Source organism: Saccopteryx leptura, chromosome 2, assembly GCF_036850995.1.
Source record: "Saccopteryx leptura isolate mSacLep1 chromosome 2, mSacLep1_pri_phased_curated, whole genome shotgun sequence".
Classification (NCBI taxonomy): Eukaryota; Metazoa; Chordata; class Mammalia; order Chiroptera; family Emballonuridae; genus Saccopteryx; species Saccopteryx leptura.
This window is the reverse complement of record NC_089504.1, coordinates 363,035,655-363,051,737: the sequence shown is the minus strand read 5'-3', so window position 1 is coordinate 363,051,737 and position 16,083 is coordinate 363,035,655.

Below are 16,083 nucleotides of genomic sequence, written 5' to 3'. Positions count from 1 at the left end.
CACGGAAAGGCCTGGTCATCTCAGCCACCTCCACACCTCTGAAGGGCACCTCTGAAGGGCTCGCCCACTCCAGAGCTCCCTGGCAGGGGGTAGGGGGGGCTGGCAGTGAGCACTGGGCCTCATCTCAGCTGTCTTCCTCTTCCTCCCTCCTGCAGGTGTGGGTCCCCTGGTCCCTGGGGCAATTTCCAATAACATCCTGTCACTCTCCAGGGAACCCACCCCTTTCCCTTCGCTCTGTGGTCACCCAAACACACTCCCGTGATTTGGCCCTCTTCAGTCCAATACATGTACAGTGTCTACTTTCTCACCTGTTATTGGAGAGCCTTTGAACCAGTCCACTTATTTATTGGCTAACAAGGAATCTTGTTGTTTGAACCAAAGGGGACACTTCAGCAGTATCTCGGGGCAACAGTGGTCCTTATAGCCCATCTCCTAAAGTCTATATAGACAGTTAACAGATATTTCAGTCCAATTTCTCTTAAAGCAGCAAGAATTTATTGTCCATAGTGTTTTGCTGGTCAAAACCCACAGATCTGCTCAAGTCACATAAGAATTTTTTTTTTTTTCAAACCAAACCCAATGGAATAATACAACTTGTGATTCCTTTCTTAATTTTTCAAACATGTTCACCCTGGAATTCTCCCTGCAGCAAGGTGTCTGCCACGCTGTTTTTGTGAACAGTCACCCGGTGGTCCAACTTGCATTCAGTCGATGAAGATGCACGTGGCCCTGGGCGCTGTGTCTCGTCCCAAAGGCTGCTGGCTCCGGGGGCTTCACTCTCCCTTTGTGCGAATGTCCCTCCACACTCGCTTGACGACGGATGCGTCCTCTGTGTTTTCCCACTCTTTCTCCCTCTGGAAACCACCTCTGTAACCTACTCTTCATTTTCAAATTCCCAACAGTCACCCAGTGGACGGAAGTAATAGATAAGTGAGCTTTCCTGTCATCATAAATGCTCCACACGCCTCTCCCTCGCTTTGCTAAGTGCATTGAGGGAAAACTGGCCGTTCCAGAAAGATTATTTTCCTGTGAACTTCCATTAGCACTTTATGAATTGCTGAACTTTCAGCTTTTTGGGAAACCCATTAGAAATAAGGGTGCCCAGTATGTTTTGTGAGGTACGAGTGTGAGGGTAAAAATAACGGGGTAGCTCATTCATAAGCCACCCGTGACCATGAGTTCTATGTCTCCGTGGTGTTTCACCGGTTTTATAAACTTCCGGAAGCCACTGTTGGACTTTGGACTCCGTTTTCATCTGGTAGGCACAGAAGCACACACGTGAATCCATCGCCAGACAAGGCTGGTTTATAAAACGCAGAGCTGCCGCTTACTTGGTTTCCTTGGACATTCGTTTGAGGGGGTTACTCGTTAAATGTAGCGCAGAGCACTGGAGTCCCCCTGCTTTCCCAGGAAGACCATCGGGTCAGCAGTAGTTAGCCCCCGCTCTGCTCTGCCCACCACAATTAATCCTGTTCACCAACACCAATTTCTCCCTGTCGCCTTCCCAGGCCTAGACTTTCCACTGACCTCGGTGTGCCTACCTGTGTGGCTCTCCGCCTTGATTTCATCTGGGGTGAGACCATCAGGCTCTGTCACCTGACATTCAAGAGCTCTTTAGAAAATGTGTTCTCAGTTTGAGACCCCAGTCCTTTAAACAAGAGCATAGATTATTTGAAGAAACAAATGCCAAAAAAAAAAAAAGAAAGAAAGAAAGAGAAAAGAAAACCCAGCCCAACTTTGATAAAACACTCGAACATACACATCCGAGAAGCAAAAACAAATTCCTGGTAAGGTAAACTGAAAAGGACCCATACAAAGACGGATTATAGTAAAATGGGCAGAATGCCAAGGCAAAGAGAATCTTGGAAGCGGTAAGAGAGAGAGGACACGACTCGTGTGGGAGATCCCCAGTAAGACCACCATCTGATTTCAGATCAGAAACTTTGGAGGTCAGAAAGCAGGGGACAGCCTGACCTGGTGGTGGCGCAGTGGATAAAGCATCGGACTGGGATGCAGAAGGACCCAGGTTCGAGACCCCGAGGTCGCCAGCTTGAGTGCGGGCTCATCTGGTTTGAGCGAGGCTCACCAGTTTGGACCCAAGGTCGCTGGCTCCAACAAGGGGTTGCTCCATCTGCTGAAGGCCCGCGGTCAAGGCACATGTGAGAAAGCAATCAATGAACAACTAAGGTGTTGCAATGCACAATGAAAAACTAATGATTGATGCTTCTCATCTCTCTCTGTTCCTGTCTGTCTGTCCCTGTCTATCGCTCTCTCTGACTCACTCTCTGTCTCTGTAAAAAAAAAAAAAAAAAAAGCAGGGGACAATACATTTAAAGCACTGAAAGAGAAAAACTTGTCAACTAAGAATTCTATATTTGGCAAGACTGTCCTTCAACAATAAAGAAGACACAAACACATCCCATAGATAACAAAAGATGAAGTAGTTTGTTTTCGCTAGATTTGCCCTGGAAAAAAATATTCAGTTGAATATTTTCTTTCCAGTTGAAACGAAAGGGTGTTCAGGAGCAACGTGAACCTGTATAGGCAAATAAAGATCTTCAGTAATGGTAAATTCATGAGCAAATATAAAAGTCAGTATCAGCATTTTTATTTTCTGCATGATTTTGTTTTTGGTATTTTTCTGAAGTTAGAAGTGGAGAGGCAGACAGATAGACTCCTGCATGCACCCGACCAGGATCCAGCCAGCATGCCCACCAGGGGACGATGCTCTGCCCATCTGGGGCATCACTCCATTGCAACTGGAGCCATTCTAGCACCTGAGGCGGAGGCCATGGAGCCAACCTCAGCACCTGGGCCAACTTTACTGCAATGGAGCCTTGGCTGCGGGAGGAGAAGAGAGAGGCAGAGAGAAAGGAGAGGGGGAAGGGTGGAGAAGCAGATGGGCGCTTCTCCTGTGTGCCCTGGCTGGGAATTGAACATGGGACATCCACACACTGGGCCCATGCTCTACTCTACCACTGAGCCAACCAGCCAGGGCCTATTCTCTACACGATTTAAAACACAAGTGCATAAAAAGAAATATCTATGTTGTTGGACGCACAATGCGTAAAGAGGTCATTTACAACATCAATAACAGCTAGTGGTGGAGAAAAAGCTGGGAAGGAGCAGAGCCTTCCTGTGCTGTTGCAGTTAAAATAAATCAAAATTAGGTTGTTATAACTTTAATAGCTTAAATGTATCATAGAAACCTCAAAGAAAACATCTATGGAATACACACAAAAGTAAGGAAAAAGGAAATAAAAATGTGGCGCTACAAGAAAATCAACAAAACGTAAAAAGAAGGTAGAAATGGAGCAAGTGAGGAGCGGAGAGCTATAAAACATAGCACATAGCAAAATGTCCGGTGTCCTGTCCTTCTTTATCAGTAATTACACTAAATGTAAATGGATGACACTGTAACCAAAAGGCAGAGATTCGTAGAGTAATGAATAAAACATAGCAGCATTTTGCACAATAACCAAAAGCGTTTATCGAGAGATGAATGAACAGACACAGCGTGGTATCTACAGACAATGGAATGGTATCCAGCTGTTACAAAGGAGGAAGTTCTGATACACATCACAACAAGGACGAACCTTTAAAACATATGCTAAGTTCAATAAGCCGGGTCTTAAAGTTCAAACGTTGCATGACCTCACTGATGTGAACTATCTAGGGAAGAAAAATTCCTGGAGACAAAAGGTGGCGTGGAGAGGACCACGTGGAAGGGTAGGAAGTCATGGGGAGCTATCCTCTTCTGGGTATGGATTTTCTGTTTAGGAGGGTGAAAAAGTTTCGAAACTGGACAGTGGTGATGGTTACACAACATTGTGCATGTACTCAGTGCCACTGAGTTGTACACTCACAGTGGGGAAATTTATGTTGTGTATATACAATAAAAAAAAGAAGTAAAGGGAAGAAGGTGTTGATGAAGCTATGGCCAGCGATGCAGGAAAAGGCAGAGAGCACAGAGAAGCCTGGGATGGCGGCGTCCGTGTCAGAGAGCGGCCAGTGGAACAGAAGGTAAGGGGTTCGCCTGGGGAGGTGCAGTGGAGCAGCAATTAAACTCCTGGTGTGGTGCCGGCCGTGCATTCAGGGGGGACTTCAGGGGAGTCAAGGGCCAAGGATGCGGTGTTCCTTGACCTCTTGGCGCTGCCAGGAGTGAGGATGCTCTCACGGGCTCAGGGGCTGGAAGCCCACTGTCAGAGCCGTCGGAGAAGAGGAGACGCAGGAAGCACCTCTCGCAGCCACCCCGGGAAGTCAGTCTTAAGATCTGTGCGCAGTTGCCAAGTCCGGCCTGATGAACGCTTTGTCCTACTCTCTTGCCAGCCCTGGGCGGCGAGCACCCCGTGCCCTCCTCTAGTCTGCCCATCACCACATGACCTGGTCCATCCCAGCATCTGCCTTCAGCTTCTCCGCACCCTGAGGTCCGTGGGCAGCACGCAGCTCCCCACAGTGAGCCCCCGTGGGGCAGAGCGGTGGCCCCAGGCCCCTTGCACGACACCAGCAGCCTCCAGCTCTCTCTCCCTTTGCCCCAGCAGTGGTCTGCGTGGCACAGAAACCTTGGCACCTTGTCTGAGGAGACGGCTGGTACCACTTCCACGGACACTCAGGACACAGCAGCCAGAGCTGCAGTCGCTTGGTCCCTCCAGCAAGCAAAGCCTGAGACAGGGAGGAAGGTGCTGGCGATCCACGCGAGAGGCGCAAGCCCATGGAGGGGCGGCTGCGTGGGCACGGGAAGCGAGGTGAGGGAGGGGAGGGGAGACATGTTACTTCTGGGCGCTGACTACCTGAAGAGTCAGGTGATGGGTGGGTTGGCGGGTGGGCTCGCTCACAAGCCTTCTCTCAGAAGCCTCGAAGAAGGTCCACGGAAGGGGTGGGGGGCATCCACCCGGTTTCCTCCTCCTCTTGCTCCCATTTGTCAAGGTCCATCCGCTGGGAGGTATTTCCTCACTCTTCCGAATGCGGCACCTGTCCCTCTGTTGGCCGCAGGGAGCCCGATCCCAGTCCCCGCACAGTGGTCTGCTTTACACATTTGAAACTGGACCGCTGCCGCGGTCTGCATGGCGTTCTCCCAAAAGATAGATCCACCTGGAACTGTGAATACAACTTTATTTGCAAAAAAAAAAAAAGAGCTTTTCCACCTTTTGAGATGAGATCATCCCTGCATTAGGGCGGGGCGCTAAATCCAAGGACAGGTGTCCTCCTCACGGTAGAGGAGGGACACGGGGGGGGGGAGGACCTGTGAAGACAGACAGACAGACAGAGGTCCCGCCGGAAACGGAGGTCCATCTGTAGCAGCTAGAAGCCAACGGGGGCGAGGACGGGCCTTGCCCGAGGGCCCTGCCCACACGCCTCGGTTCCAACCGTCTGACCTCTACGAGGGAGAAAGGAAGCCTCGTGGTTTTAAGGCACCGAGCGCGTGGTCGGTTGTGGCGCAGGCCTGCCGCGGGGCGGGTAGGCACCGGCCGGGCGCACGGCAGAAGGCAGGGAGAGCGGGCAGTCGAGGAAATCTGAGGCGAGCAGAATCGGTGGGCACACCTCTCCTCTGGCAGACCTGCGCGCATGGGAACAATGGGACCTCAGAGCAGCCTGCCCGTGGGTGGCAGATGGGAGGCGAGCGGGATCAAGTCAGGCTGGGGGGCTGAGAGCTGGGAGATCAAAGGGAGTTACTGGTTCATTAAAAATGGATGCTCTTGTCAATGAGGATTATGGCAGGGGATGTAAGGCGAAAAGGGAGGATGAAGGGATAAACACAGGGTTGAAATAGCTAAGAGGCGGGGATGAGTCCCCCGTGCAAAGGGGCCGTCAGCGGTGTGGAGGTGGCGGGCAGGGAGCAGGTGGACGTCAGGTGAATTTCAGGGGATGCTCAGGGGACACTGGCCAGAGTGCCCGGCCTCGCTGTGCAGAGGGGCGGACCGCAGCGCTTCCGTTCCAGTTCCGGGAAGGGAGCCATGGTGGAGGGGTGTGTGGCCATGGTGGGTGGGTGCCGCCTGGGGGTGTCTCAGTGAGGGTGACAGGCTGGGGTGGGGTGGGGGTGCAGGAGAGAGATTCCCCTCCACAGGACAGGGGCCCGTGGAGGCCGTGAGAAGGAGGGACAGGAGTGTCCGGCCCAAGGGTCTCAGGGACGGGAACAGCAGCTGACTCAGACTTTAGATGCGGGGGTGGGATGTTTTCCTTCTAAAGATGCAAGAGCTGACGTCATGGGTGCCCTGGGGCGAGACACCTCAGGTGGGCTGTGCACAGAGGGAGCGAGAACGAGAAGCCGCTCACTTCCCAAGGGGGCGGAAGGGCTGTCTCCTCCGAGCTGCCCAGGTCCTCTCCTCCACTCTCCTCTGCAGTTGGCACCAGCCCCTGCGGCCACCTTGGCTGTCCCCGGCTTTGGCTGGCACCCCGGCGGGCATGGCTTGCCGCCCCCTTACCTGTGTATGTGGGTCAATGTGTGGCCTCAGCGCTGATGGACTCTCCGTCCCAGGAACTGGACATTGGGCCCTTGGTACCTGATCTGAATGGCCCTGTGCAGCCTGTGGACTCGCTCTCGACTCAGGGGTCCACTCCCGACCTGTCAGCTGGGGTCATCGATAAGGCCATCGACCAGGTCAGTCTTACTGTCTGCGGTGTGGTGGGCTGAAAAATGTCACCCACCACATCAGTTCCCAACTCCCAGACACTGGATACTATCTTACTTAGCAGAAGAGGTGATTAAATTAAGGATTTTGAGATGGGGAGATTATCTTGGATTATCCAGGTGGGTTCTTTTTCTTTTTCTTTTTTTAAATAATTTTGAATTTATTGTGGCGACACCGGTTAATATAATTATAGAAGTTTCAGGTGCCCAATTCTATACAACACATCTCTGTGCACTGTATTGTGTGTTCACCCCCACCCCCCAATCAGGGCTTTGTCCATCACCATTCAACCCGCCTGTACCCTCCTCCAACCACCCCCCACCCCCAATGACCGCTCTGTTGTCCGGCGGGTTCTAAGTAAGGAATTGTGTCCTTATAGGAGAGAGGTGGAGAGAAAACACACACACACACACACACACACACACACACACACGCGCGGGAAGGCAATGTGACTACAGAGGCAGAGTTCGGAGTGACTTGGCCACAGGCCATAAACCGAGGAATGCCAGCCGTCACCAGCAGCTGAAAGGGGGGACAGGACTGTCCCGAGGGCGCACGCCCCTTGGACGCCTCCATTTCAGCCCAGCGAGTGAATGCCAGCTGCAGAGAACAGTGAGAGGCCACATTTTTGTTGTTTTCAGCCCCCTGCTTGTGGCAATTCCGTCACAGCAGCCACCAGAAACCAGAAGACAAAGGGGAGGGGAAAGAAGACTGGTTTCCAGCAGGAAGGAGAAGCCCAGGGACTTTAGGGTTCGGGTTGAGCAAGGGAAGCGGGGTGGGGCGAGGATTCGTCCAATCAGCGTGCCGATGGCGGGCCCTGCGCGATCCCCGCGGATGCAAATGCTCAGCCGTCCGTCCGTCCGGGACAAACAAGGACGGAAGTACCAAGTGCCGAACGCCGCAAGAGAGATTTTAGGAGGACACAGAAGATGTTGATTTGGGACTTCTTCAGGAACAGTGTGTGTGTGCGTGTGTGTGGTCATGAGCTCAGCACCTAGACAGACACAGAAAGGACCCGGGTGTGTGTGTGTGTGTGTGTGTGTGTGTGTGTGTGTGTTCATGAACTCAGCACCTAGACAGACACAGAAAGGACCCGGGTGTGTGTGTGTGTGTGTGTGTGTGTGTGTGTGTGTGTGTGTGTGTGTGTGTGTTCATGAACTCAGCACCCAGACAGACACAGAAAGGACCCGATGCCCAGAGCCAGTGGGTAATGCAAACAAGGCAGCTCAGCCAGACACCATGACACGCCAGCGTGCGCCCACGCCCACGCCCTCCTCTCAGAGGTGTTGTGATGTTGTTTACGATCTTGTTCTACTTCATAGCCGCCGGCTGTGTCTACGTGGGGCCAAAACAATTGGGCAATGCAGTAAAAACATTAGTCAAACTAAAAGTCTGAGCAGAGCGCCACGGCTTCGAGCGAAGAATATGAATTATTTACTCCAGCCCCTCCCCCTTCACGGCTGAAGTGGCTGGGACCTGCGTCACATCACAGACGGGCAAGCAGGCTGCAGCTTGTCCAGGTGGTGACACGGCCCCGCCGTCACACGGCTGAGGGGCAGACCAGAGTTCCAACTGGGAGTCCCTCCGACTCCCCAACACGTGGTTTTTCCATCAGTGTGGGAACTGAACCAGTATCCGTGAGCTTCAAAACTTTGAAGCAGTTTGCTTGAGATAAAACATGTATCAGGGAAACGAGAGACACTTGAAAAGATGAAGGTAAGGCCCTGGCCGATTGGCTCAGTGGTAGAGCGTTGGCCCTGCATGTGGAAGTCCCGAGTTTGATTCCTGGCCAGGGCACATAGGAGAAGCATCCATCTGCTTCTCCACCCCTCCCCCTCTCCTTCCTCTCTGTCTCTGTCTTCCCCTCCAGCAGCCAAGGCTCCATTGGAGCAAAGTTGGTCCCAGGCACTGAGGACAGCTCCATAGCCTCTACCTCTGGTCCTAGAATGACTCTGGTCGCAGCAGAGCAATGGCCCCAGATGGGCAGAACATCGCCCCCTGGTGGGTTTGCTCAGTGGATCCTGTCGGGCACATGCAGGAGTCTGTCTCTCTGTCTTCTCACTTCAGGGAAAAGAAAAAGATGAAGGTAAAAATAGGTTAAGAAGCCCCTTCCCTTGACCCTGGCCATTTGGCTCAACTGTAGAGCATTGGCTCAGCATGTGGATGCCCCAGGTTCAATTACTGGTCAGGGCACACAGGAAAAATGACCATTTACTTCTCCATCCCTCCCCCTTCTCTCTCTCTTCCTCTCCCACAGCCATGGCTCAATGGAACAAGTTGGCCCCAGGTGCTGAGGATGGCTCCATGAACTCTGCCTCAGGTACTGAAATAGCTCAGTTGCTGAGCAATGGAGCAGTGCCTCAGATGGGCAGCGCATCGTCAGGCAGGGGGCTTGCCGCATGGATCCTGGTCAGGGTGCATGTGAGAGTCGTTCTGCCTCCCTGCCTCCTGCCTCTCACTAAAAAAAAAGAAACCTCTTCACCTCTTCACCACATTAGAGACAGCCTGATTTCTCCCCACAGCCTGATTTCTTTAGGGGATCCATGGATACTCTGAAATTGTTTGCATAGCTGTGCAGAACATATACAGTATCCATTTTCTAGGTGGCAGGGGCCTGGCCTCTCAAGGGAGTCTCAGAATACTCTACTGTAGACATAGGAAACCATGACCAGTCTTAGGAGTGACCATTTGTTTAAAATACCATGTTACCTGCCCATAATCCACAAGTCAAGCCAGTGCTTTGAGAGGAATCTACAGAATTCACATAGAAACACCCTTGTTTAGGTGCCTCCATCCAGGCAGTTCTGGTCAGATGTAGATCACAAAAAGCAAACCCGGAAGTTACCAAGTCGTTCTCCATTACATAAAAACTTTATTAACAATCCTGGCCACCTCGTGTCTACATGCCCTACTCGCTTTACCGAGACTTTCTAAACCACTGGGATCCTCGCTGCATGTAGTGACAAACGTTCATCACCGGGGTAACCTCGCCTCCATCAGAGACGTGTGACTAAGTCAGGGAGAGAGAGCCCGAGTCAGCAGAAGGCATGCGTTTCCTCCTGACCCACTGGTTCTGCCCAAACCCGTCTGTGTTAGTCCGGGTCCTCCCGAGCAGCGGAACCAACAGGACCGATGGATGGATGGTTGAGTGTAAGGAACTGGCTCACAGGGCTCGGCTCCCCCGAGGAGCAGAACCAACAGGACCGATGGATGGATGGTTGAGTGTAAGGAACTGGCTCACAGGGCTGGGTTCCCCCGAGGGGCGGAACCAACAGGACCGATGGATGGATGGTTGAGTGTAAGGAACTGGCTCACACACAGAGCTGGGCTCCTCCGAGGAGCAGAACCAGCAGGACCGATGGATGGATGGTTGAGTGTAAGGAACTGGCTCACAGAGCTGGGTCTCACGAGGAGCAGAACCAACAGGACCGATGGATGGATGGTTGAGTGTAAGGAACTGGCTCACACAGCTGGGCTCCCCCGAGGAGCAGAACCAGCAGGACCGATGGATGGATGGTTGAGTGTAAGGAACTGGCTCACACAGCTGGGTCTCACGAGCAGCGGAACCAACAGGACCGATGGATGGATGGTTGAGTGTAAGGAACTGGCTCACACACAGAGCTGGGTCTCACGAGGAGCAGAACCAACAGGACCGATGGATGGATGGTTGAGTGTAAGGAACTGGCTCACACACAGAGCTGGGTCTCACGAGGAGCAGAACCAACAGGACCGATGGATGGATGGTTGAGTGTAAGGAACTGGCTCACAGAGCTGGGCTCCCCCGAGGAGCAGAACCAGCAGGACCGATGGATGGATGGTTGAGTGTAAGGAACTGGCTCACACAGCTGGGTTCTCCCAAGCAGCGGAACCAACAGGACCGATGGATGGATGGTTGAATGTAAGGAACTGGCTCACACACAGAGCTGGGCTCCCCCGAGGAGCAGAACCAACAGGACCGATGGATGGATGGTTGAGTGTAAGGAACTGGCTCACAGAGCTGGGTCTCACGAGGAGCGGAACCAGCAGGACCGATGGATGGATGGTTGAGTGTAAGGAACTGGCTCACACAGCAATGGGGAACCAGAAGTCCAAGCCCTGCCCGTGGCCGGCAGAAGATCCAGGGCCGCTGATGTTCGAGTTCCAGTCCGAGTCTGAGATGGTGTGAGTTCCAGTCCCAGTTCAAATCCAAAGGCAGAGGGCGACGGCGGTCCCAGCCTGAAGACAGTGAAGCGGAGAGAGCCAGTTCTCCCGTCCTCCACCATCTTGTTCTGTGGAGGCCTTCCCCGGATCCGATGAGCCCTCCGCATGGCCCAGTCAGGGTGACACGCAAAATCCACCATCGCCCCATCTGTTTCTTCACTCACCGGTTCTCCCTGCCCTGCGGGTGCAAGGAGGAGAAGGTCCTGCTTCCTCTCCCGTGAAATGCTCTCCCTGTCCTCATCTTTGTCCTTCAACCCCCAAGCATCCTTGAGAAGCCCCTAAAGGCAGGGAAACCAGCCAAAAGAAAGGTTTAACCCATAACCTTTACGCAGAAAAGGTGGATATTGGGAAGGGAACACAAGATTATAGATTACAAGCAGATCAAACCTCATCAAATACTGCAATAATGATTCTCTGCAAGTAGGAGGAATTCTAAGACAGTGGTTTTCACTGCGGGCGGGGCAGGTGATTTGGCCATGGGGGGAGGTGATTTGGCCATGGGGGGAGGCGATTTGGCCTTGGGGGGAGGCGATTTGGCCTTGGGGGGAGGCGATTTGGCCATGGGGGGAGGCGATTTGGCCATGGGGGGAGGTGATTTGGCCTTGGGGGGAGGCGATTTGGCCATGGGGGGAGGTGATTTGGCCATGGGGGGAGGTGATTTGGCTATGGGGGGAAGGTGATTTCACAATATGTGCAAAATCACTTTTGATTTTTTTCAACTAGATGGTGCTTCTGGCATCTAGTGGGCCAAGGCCAAGGGCAAGCATGCTGCTAACATCCTGGGACACACAGGCATAGGCCCCCCCACCACTTAGAATTATTTTCAGTAGTGCTGAAGAAGAGAAACCTATTCTAAGACCTAGAATGCAGCCAGGAATATTGTGACCCATGTCATCAGGAAAGAGAAGAATTTCCGCCCACGTGTGCTGAGATTGTCCACGCCCTCGCAGTTGATGAACTGCTGTTGGCCTTCGAGACGAGCAGGAGACCCCGGATCCAGCCTTGCTTCTCTCACTAACTTTCCAGCCTCGTCCGTCTGCCCATCAGGCGTTGTGGCCATCGCAGTGGCTGTATTTGATTCAGAGTAATTAGTGGAAAGGTTCTAGAGGACATCTTATCAATCAAGATTACGGGCAACAGTTACTACAGCAGATGGTGCTCTTTGGCCTGTGATCTCAGTGACCAGCCACGTGGTGCAGCATGTACTACACATGCGATCGCACGGTGCGTGGAGGAGCTGCCTGGTGCAGCATGTACTACACATGTGATCGCACGGTATGTGGAGGAGCTGCGTGGTGCAGCATGTCTATGCAGGACCTTCTGGAAGCTTGGGCTGGGGGTCTGAGCACGAGAGGAAGGCGAGAGGGTCTTGGCTGAGCATGTGGGAAGGTGAAGCGTCTCTCTCTGGGCAGGGAAGATCTCGGGGGAAGATAGGGAGCCTAAACAGGACCATGTCTGTGAGGCATCTGAAGGGAAAGGCTGGGAAGGCAGTTGGGTAGACATGCCTGGCGTTAGCGACAGAAGTCTAAGCCGGAGTGACATACCTGAGACTGGCCAGCACGTGGACGGTGTCTGCAGCCGCATAGCCGGCCGGTCTCTCCAAGGGGGTCAGGGGCGAGCCCCGGGGTCTTCCCGTGGGTGGCGATGGAGGGAGAAGAAAGAGAACCAGCAACACAGGCCGACAGAGAGCAACCAGGGAGGGCGGAGGAAGACCCAGAGCGCGGCGCCCTGGCAGCGCAGGGAAGGAGGTAAACTGAGGAAGAGAAAGCACGTGGGGCTGCAGGGCAGCTGAGGGGTCAAGTGAGGAGAGGACGGAGAGGTGGCAGTCAGCGGTGACCCTGACGATGGTTGCTGTGGCAGTGGTGGCAGGGGAGCCCGGCTGAGGGGGTCAGAGCGCGGGAGGAGGAAGTGCGGAGAACAGCAGGTCCAGATGACGGTCACAAAGTGTGTGCTGCAAAGCGGAACAACAGCAACAGCAAAAAAAATGGGTGGCAGCCAGCAGAGGAAGTGCAGTCAAGGGTTTTTCTGTTTTCTTTTTAAATAGGAAACAGCATTTTTGTATATTTACAGGAAAGATTTAGTTTCTCAGAAAATAAGGAATCAGTGTTGCGGGAAAGAGAGGGACTTCCTGGAGTAACGTCTTAGAGCAGATGAGGGAAGCGCAGATCACAGGGACGTGTCACAGGGCCCGGCTTCGGGTCCGAGCGGGGACGTGTCACAGGGCCCGGCTTCGGGTCCGAGCGGGGACGTGTCACAGGGCCCGGCTTCGGGTCCGAGCGGGGACGTGTCACAGGGCCCGGCTTCGGGTCCGAGCGGGGACGTGTCACAGGGCCCGGCTTCGGGTCGGAGCGGGGACGTGTCAGAGGGACAGGCTTCGGGTCAGAACAGGGACGTGTCACAGGGCCCGGCTTCGGGTCGGAGCGGGGACGTGTCAGAGGGACAGGCTTCGGGTCGGAGCGGGGACGTGTCAGAGGGACAGGCTTCGGGTCGGAGCAGGGATGTGTCACAGGGACGGGCTTCGGGTCGGAGCAGGGACGTGTCACAGGGCCCGGCTTCGGGTCGGAACGGGGACGTGTCACAGGGACAGGCTTCGGGTCCGAGCGGGGACGTGTCACAGGGACGGGCTTCGGGTCCGAGCGGGGACGTGTCAGAGGGACGGGCTTCGGGTCGGAGCGGGGACGTGTCACAGGGACCGGCTTCGGGTCGGAGCGGGGACGTGTCACAGGGACAGGCTTCGGGTCGGAGCGGGGACGTGTCAGAGGGACGGGCTTCGGGTCGGAGCGGGGACGTGTCAGAGGGACGGGCTTCGGGTCGGAGCGGGGACGTGTCACAGGGACGGGCTTCGGGTCGGAGCAGGGACGTGTCACAGGGACAGGCTTCGGGTCAGAACAGGGACGTGTCACAGGGACAGGCTTCGGGTCGGAGCGGGGACGTGTCACAGGGACGGGCTTCGGGTCGGAGCGGGGACGTGTCAGAGGGACGGGCTTCGGGTCGGAGCGGGGACGTGTCACAGGGACGGGCTTCGGGTCGGAGCGGGGACGTGTCACAGGGACGGGCTTCGGGTCGGAGCGGGGACGTGTCAGAGGGACGGGCTTCGGGTCCGAGCGGGGACGTGTCACAGGGCCCGGCTTCGGGTCGGAGCGGGGACGTGTCACAGGGTCCTGGATTCGGGTCCGAGCGGGGACGTGTCAGAGGGACAGGCTTCGGGTCGGAGCGGGGACGTGTCAGAGGGACGGGCTTCGGGTCCGAGCGGGGACGTGTCAGAGGGACGGGCTTCGGGTCGGAGCGGGGACGTGTCACAGGGTCCTGGATTCGGGTCCGAGCGGGGACGTGTCAGAGGGACAGGCTTCGGGTCGGAGCGGGGACGTGTCAGAGGGACGGGCTTCGGGTCGGAGCGGGGACGTGTCAGAGGGACGGGCTTCGGGTCGGAGCGGGGACGTGTCACAGGGACGGGCTTCGGGTCGGAGCGGGGACGTGTCACAGGGACGGGCTTCGGGTCGGAGCGGGGACGTGTCACAGGGACGGGCTTCGGGTCGGAGCGGGGACGTGTCACAGGGACGGGCTTCGGGTCGGAGCGGGGACGTGTCAGAGGGACGGGCTTCGGGTCGGAGCGGGGACGTGTCACAGGGACGGGCTTCGGTTCGGAGCGGGGACGTGTCAGAGGGACAGGCTTCGGGTCGGAGCGGGGACGTGTCACAGGGTCCTGGATTCGGGTCCGAGCGGGGACGTGTCAGAGGGACAGGCTACGGGTCGGAGCGGGGACGTGTCAGAGGGACAGGCTTCGGGTCGGAGCGGGGACGTGTCACAGGGACAGGCTTCGGGTCGGAGCGGGGACGTGTCACAGGGTCCTGGATTCGGGTCCGAGCGGGGACGTGTCAGAGGGACAGGCTTCGGGTCGGAGCGGGGACGTGTCACAGGGACGGGCTTCGGGTCGGAGCGGGGACGTGTCACAGGGACGGGCTTCGGGTCGGAGCGGGGACGTGTCAGAGGGACGGGCTTCGGGTCGGAGCGGGGACGTGTCAGAGGGACGGGCTTCGGGTCGGAGCGGGGACGTGTCATAGGGCCCGGCTTCGGGTCGGAACGGGGACGTGTCACAGGGACAGGCTTCGGGTCGGAGCGGGGACGTGTCACAGGGACGGGCTTCGGGTCCGAGCGGGGACGTGTCAGAGGGACGGGCTTCGGGTCGGAGCGGGGACGTGTCACAGGGCCCGGCTTCGGGTCCGAGCGGGGACGTGTCACAGGGACGGGCTTCGGGTCGGAGCGGGGACGTGTCAGAGGGACGGGCTTCGGGTCGGAGCGGGGACGTGTCAGAGGGACGGGCTTCGGGTCCAAGCGGGGACGTGTCAGAGGGACGGGCTTCGGGTCGGAGCGGGGACGTGTCACAGGGACGGGCTTCGGGTCGGAGCGGGGGACGTGTCAGAGGGACGGGCTTCGGGTCGGAGCGGGGACGTGTCAGAGGACGGGCTTCGGGTCGGAGCGGGGACGTGTCAGAGGGACGGGCTTCGGGTCGGAGCGGGGACGTGTCATAGGGCCCGGCTTCGGGTCGGAACGGGGACGTGTCACAGGGACGGGCTTCGGGTCCGAGCGGGGACGTGTCACAGGGACGGGCTTCGGGTCCGAGCGGGGACGTGTCAGAGGGACGGGCTTCGGGTCGGAGCGGGGACGTGTCAGAGGGACGGGCTTCGGGTCCGAGCGGGGACGTGTCAGAGGGACGGGCTTCGGGTCGGAGCGGGGACGTGTCACAGGGACGGGCTTCGGGTCGGAGCGGGGACGTGTCAGAGGGACGGGCTTCGGGTCGGAGCGGGGACGTGTCAGAGGGTCGGGCTTCGGGTCGGAGCGGGGACGTGTCAGAGGGACGGGCTTCGGGTCGGAGCGGGGACGTGTCATAGGGCCCGGCTTCGGGTCGGAACGGGGACGTGTCACAGGGACGGGCTTCGGGTCCGAGCGGGGACGTGTCACAGGGACGGGCTTCGGGTCCGAGCGGGGACGTGTCAGAGGGACGGGCTTCGGGTCGGAGCGGGGACGTGTCACAGGGCCCGGCTTCGGGTCCGAGCGGGGACGTGGCACAGGGACGGGCTTCGGGTCGGAGCGGGGACGTGTCACAGGGACGGGCTTCGGGTCGGAGCGGGGACGTGTCACAGGGACGGGCTTCGGGTCGGAGCGGGGACGTGTCACAGGGACGGGCTTCGGGTCGGAGCGGGGACGTGTCAGAGGGACGGGCTTCGGGTCCGAGCGGGGACGTGTCACAGGGACG